General features: G+C 38.3%; 1 protein-coding gene across 1 annotated transcript in view; it reads right to left on the minus strand.

Annotated features, from left to right (window-relative positions):
* Positions 1-5433: 5433 nt before the first annotated feature.
* The window catches only part of LOC110055399 (protein eyes shut homolog), a 19480-nt gene continuing 18662 nt past the window's right edge, over positions 5434-6251 (minus strand). The window contains exon 8 of the mRNA XM_089271857.1: positions 5434-6251. This exon is cut by the window's right edge and continues 511 nt beyond it. The gene's annotated coding sequence lies outside the window, so the exon portion shown is untranslated.

Here is a 6251-nt window from a genome sequence, read left to right on the forward strand (position 1 = left end):
AATTTTCCCCCGTCTTCTTATTAACAGAGTGGGAGGTCAGTATATATGGGAGAATCTTGCTGAGGTACCGAGTACAGACCGAAATCAATGCGGTCTTATTTACTTAAAAAAAATTCAAAATTTCGTCTTTAGCTAGTGCTTTGATTGTCTGAGTTTAAGTTACGTTTACCACAGTTGCAGGTTTTATTTAGCATTTTTCTTTTAGTCTTTTGGAATTTTGCACTTAGTATTCTTTTAGCAGAAACAGGCCAAAAGATCTTGTGTTTTACGTTTGCACCTTTCTCACAGGGAAAGTAGAAAGTAGAACGATCTAGGTGCCAGTCATAATTAAGACCGTGGTCAATATGGATTTAAGCCATTCATATTCATAAATTTGGTAGTTCCCATTCCTTACTGTGTGAGGCACGGCCTTATAATAATTAAGACTTCCAAAAGGATTCTTACTTTAACTAGACCTGTAGACTTTTTGCAATAAAGCTTTCACGTAAGGTATAAAACAAGATTCAAACTTTACGTAGAATTGCATATCGAGAACACCAACGACAAATTTCATGGAATTCAGGACATTCGTTTGTTTGTCAGTCATTGGGTTGGTGACAGAGAGATTGGGCGAAGAAAGAGGCCTTACCACACCAAAGTGGTTAATGGTTAATTTTAACTGCTCCAGTACCCACTATTTCCTATTTTGTATAATGTAAGTGTAGCGTGACATTTTGTTGCATGTATTTGAATAGAAGTCTCATCCCGATGTTTTCTTTTTTTTGAAAAAAAAAAAAAAAACATTTTCTCTTGAAAGGCTCCATCGAGTGGCACGAATACGGCAAATCGCTCAATGAGAGTTCGTCTTCTTAACTTAATTAAATATTAACTCAAGCGTTCTTTATTAACGATGTCCAACGCTTGACAGCATTTCATTTCAGCCAAAATAAACTATTGTAATCAGTGTGAGTGAGCCTTGGAAATTTCATCATGGCTCAGTCTGCTTCTGTTTGTGTTACTGTAGTTGTTTGAAGATGACGTGTGTTATCATTCAAGGCTTCAAATTTTGCAAATGCTTTGTGACTTTGAAAAGTCTGCGTTAGATTTGATTGGCCCAGCCCTATTTCAACTCACGGAATCAAAAGAGCTCCCAAATCTCAAAAGGAAAGGGAGCAACTCATTGAAAGAAGCAATTCCCGTGTATTAAAAACGTCACCAGAGGGTCACAAGACGAAGACGGTTTTTAGAACCATTACTCAGGAGATGGTCGACGAATCAGGCCCCCAAACAACCTATAACGAAGTCCACAGAAATCGCAACCGACACCCAATTGTCGAGAGCTTCTCCGCCGCGCTCACTTCTTTATTACGTTTCTGATACCATACCTAACTCTTCAAAAACAAATACGAAAAAAAAAAAAAAAAAAAAAAAAAACGGGTAAAAATAAAATAAAACCTACGTCGCATTTCTTAAGGAATTCTCTTTATTTCCGCCCTCTTTAAAATTTCGTTTCCTTCATTAATGGCTTATACTGTGAAGATTGTAACTAAATATGCCCATAAAATAGGATGAAACCAATGCAAAATACACTGCACGGACTTATACTAATAACACTAGCTAAAACAATCATCGCGTCCCTCATCTATGTATATTTAGCAGCATAAAAGCTGTCACGAAGGTAATTTTTCCTGTCTAATCTAGAAAGAGGCAGAAAGACTCAAGGTCTTTCTAAGAAATGAAAATTTACAATATAGCCATCTTTCAGTATTATGAGAATACTTACTAAACTGATTGCAGTCCCTGCGATCTAGGAGAAGAAAAAAGTAGATCAATGTTGACAGTTGACTGATGACCAACTAGTTTTCTTATATAAATTACCTGGTGTTTTGTTGCTGTTGAGTTAAAAATATTAACTGCACACAAGAACTATTCTACCTGAAAAATCATCAAAATGGCGTTTGCCAACGTTTAATATTTTGTGGAAATTAATTGACGCGTATTGAATGGACGTTTTGTGTATGTTTGTCTTTGCATATAAAATAGTTTCATGCAATGCTTTTCATATTCATGAATAGTTTGGCAACACGCGATGTTTGCAAATGTGAATTTCCCAAATGAAAATTAAACCAAAACGACAAATATTTAAAATTATCTAACCAGATCCCCTTATGTCTGCGTCGAGAAATTTGAAACTATTTCGTCGCTTTAAACTTAAAAAAAAAAGAACTTGTAGTGTCGTTAAACAGCTTCCACCAGCTCGTCGTATTTAGCAAACTTTTAAGGACGTTCGCGCGAAATTTTCCAGTCGATGGATTTTCTTAAAATTTTTACTGCAGTCAAATAATGAGTTACTTGTGTCCGTAAAGCAAAACAAATTGGAGTCACCGACTTTGTTTCAGAGATAAAGCGTGTGGAAAACTACCCTGATTTTGAAAAATCGGCGCACTTACTTCAGCATGCTCTACGGGGGTATATAGTTGAAAATATCGAAGGTGAGTCAACGGAGGCAAAAGATCTTAGCCATATTTTGTAGAAGTGGGTCTGTTGCGTAAATAATTCCAACTTTTACCAACGTTTTCACAAAACTTAACCGTTCAAGAGGCATTTGAAACCGTCGCATAGTTAAACGAAGAGCTAAAAATAACGGAATTTGATGGTGCATTTTGCAAAAAATTCAAACTTCTAGTCGATAGAATTTCTTCATTTTTTCGCTAAAAGTGGAAAATCGTTAGAGAAAATGATCCATTAAAAGAAAAAGACAGGTCACCAAACGTCCAAGATCGTTAAATCCAGCCAAAGCTATAGCAATAGCCATCTGCCCTATCATTGTTCATTTTATTACTTAGCGCGCTCTCACGCACTCACTGGATGTGGCGTGCGAATTTGCATGCGCAGAAAGGATGCGTCGAAACAATTAGCGCGAACGTCCTCAAGTCTGACGCTTTTGATAGCAAAGTTAATCTACCTGGTGTGATCTATGACTCATTGGCAGCGATAAAGATTGCTATTGTATATAGCGAGACAGGAGGACGGCATACTTTCTACTCATAGGCCCGGGCGGCACTAGAGCCAATTTTGTTTGTATAAGTACTAAATCTGTCAACAAGTAGCGTAAAATAAGTGCGACCCCACTTTCAAAAACTTGCCAATTTTTTGCGGATTGCCAAACCTAATTTCGCCAATCTTCAAAGAAGCCGAAGTGCTGCCTCAGAGGCTTCCAAATATTGGCAAAGTAAACAGTTTTGTTATTTTAACCATTAGACTGTCATATTTTTGGAAAAATGTCTAGATAAAATTACGGCGAGAAAATAACTTTGGTCGGCTAGTCCAGTTTGGCGCGTGCGGTGGCGGGACAAAATCATTTTTTACTTGGTCCATCTGACGCTTTTCACAGTTATTTCAATGGAAACGAGGAACACGAGCAGCGTTTTTATTCATATTGTTATGACTCGTACCCTGGATCTGGTTACTGGCAGCAATTTGAAGAGATGGCTTCAGCTAGACAATCTTCTTTGATCGCAAGTGGCGCAAGCAACAACACAAACGCGAGCTGAGCAAAACCTGCTCTTCCAATTATGGGCTGAAAATCACGAGTTTCCTGGAGAGCGGAGAGTCGAGAACATGCAGAGTTAAACTCTCGCATAAAATCTAGTAAAATACTTAATTGAGAAATATAGATCTTGTGACATAAATTTCAATCAGTAACGTTTGGGTTCAAACATGTGCGACCTGGACCATACTCTTAGCTATTGCTTTCGTCTCCATTACGGATTACAGAAACGACTGCATTAAGGAACTGAAATTTAAGCGGCCACATATCAAAGTTCCGAAATTAATGTCAGTAAAATATTGTATACATGATATATAAAACCCCTATTAACGGCCACGGCCACCTTTTGGCCGTCCCGATGATGTTTTTCTATTGTCCTTACCCCCTTGACGACTGCTAAAAACATTCAAACACAAGTTAAATATGATTCTTTGACTTGATTCCATGTTCACTGAGCAATTGACCCGATGGTAAAAAAATTTATTATATAACTTTAATGTAGACCGCGTGATTTTTAAAGGATATGGTAGTATTTTAATTTCGTGACAAGTGAATCAGGAAAACAGTGATATACGTTAATTGTATCAACAGTAGTCACAAACCTTCAGGCATGTTTGTAATTGAATAATTGACCTTTCAACTAAGTTTCGTGCTAAATTCTTGTCGAACCCCTATTAAGCGGCCATCCCTGTTAGCGGCCACCTCCATTTCCCCGAAATAGGGATTTGACTGAATCAATGAAAGAGTTTGAATAGAATTTTTAGAACTGAGATCATTCAAAGTTCACGAATCAATAGCCTCTTCCGGGTGTTCAGTTAGATGGAGTGAAGCGTGAAAAACAGGGGCGAAAAACTAAAAAATAAAAAATAAAAAAAAAAAGCGCGGCGAGAACGCCTGTGGGCAAACTTAACGAAAGGTCCTTCCGCCCACTTACAGACCGCCTACAGGGACCCGTGACTCGACCGCCGGCTTGTGGTTTTCAGTTGCCAACCTTATTTTGAATGCTTGCTCACGAAATATTTCAAAATTTGCTCCTCGAAAGCCAATACTTAGAAAAAACACCGCATGGCATATCACAGATTGATTGTGGAGACGGCGCCGTCTTTTCCATTCATCGAGAACGTTACTCGTGGAAAGAGTTGAAAGATTAAACCGTTTCCAAAACCGGTGGGAAGGATTGCACAGAAATATTTGCTATTGACTATAATTTTCATACAATCCTTCCGTTCTTCGCGAAGGCACTTCACACTCCACTCCACTTTCCTGATTGGAAAATTGGCCGTTAAATTTACTCTTGTCGAGTTTCTCTTTCTTGAGGTTATTTCTGCTGAAAATAAAGCACTTATGATGAAGAATATTTGAAACAAAACAAAGGAAAAGTTTCGATAGCGCGGCAAGGACACAGCTGGCATTTCCAGTTCGTGAAATTGCAAGAATATAGAAAAGCTGGAATTGCTTGCTAGGATTATATTGAAATCATGAATAATTATGACCAAGATTGTAAAAATAAGGCAGCCACGGAGTCTCGTCTGTTAGTTAGCATCATCATTTTCTTGAGGGCGTTTGGCAGAAAATAACAGCACTGTTTAAACCTTTGCTGGGCCAATGTATCTGTATTTCTTTCGGGGTGGGGGGTGAAGGAGGCAGCAATCTGGTAATAGGCCATTTCCGAGATGCCTTTTGCCTCTGTGTCAAAATGAAACCATTCATATGAAAATGTGTTCCGCCTACAGCCTCATTTTCATGAGAAAGGTTTTGCACGAAGACTCGTTTTGAAACAGAGGCAAAAGGAAACTCGGAAATGGCCTTTTTGCAGAGTCCAACATCGGGATAGGTCAAAAAATCAAACCGGATGTTAAAAAGTGATACGGTGAGAAAAGAAGCCAAATAAAAGTGACCACGTGTAAGCATCACGAAACTTTACTAGCACGCTCCAACTTCAATGAAGTTCTAGCTAACTATTATCAATATACATCTACTAAAAGCCTATCTACAATGTACAAGGACTGTATAAATCAACAACATAATTACATCATAGCTGTGGTTACAACATAATTATATATTAATATTTGAACCTGACCCAAGGCAATAATTGTATGATGTAAAAATATGACAACTTTCAATCACATCAGTGATAAGAATTTACTCCCAGATCTAAACCTAATTGTTTCAAACTCGTCCAATTAGTTTTGTGTATTTTGCTATTTGGTTCTATTTAAACAACTCTGAATTAGTTTTAATCCTATAAGAAATGATTCATTTACTTCAGAATCGTTATATCATACAATCAATTATCAGGATTCTTGTTTTAGCAAATCAATTACCTTATTGATCTGTTAACTTCCACGGCCTGTGGAATACCCGTCATTCCCTTTCAATCGTTAACTTGATCATGATGCGTAAGTTTGTCACGCCAAGAGGAGCGTTGAGTGACACAAGCGCTCCAAATAAGGGCAGCGAAGGAGACTAAACTAGAGGGTATCGTACGCAGTTTTACTCAAACAACAAGTTAACGTCTCGTGATATCGCTCGTGGTCTATCGTGTTTTGACAGTCGAGCCTCCTTTCTCGCGCGTCGCCTCTCGTTTCTGGCGCATCTCGCGTCTCGTTTCTCGCTTATCACGTCATGTTTCTCAGAAAACGCGAATCGTTCCTGGAGACGTGAGCGCGCAGACATCTAATTATAATATCGTCTTTGTTTCCCGCAGCAAAGCGAATCACTT

Source organism: Orbicella faveolata, unplaced genomic scaffold (assembly GCF_042242905.1).
Source record: "Orbicella faveolata isolate gen_17 unplaced genomic scaffold, um_ofav_v1 contig_34, whole genome shotgun sequence".
Taxonomy (NCBI): domain Eukaryota; kingdom Metazoa; phylum Cnidaria; class Anthozoa; order Scleractinia; family Merulinidae; genus Orbicella; species Orbicella faveolata.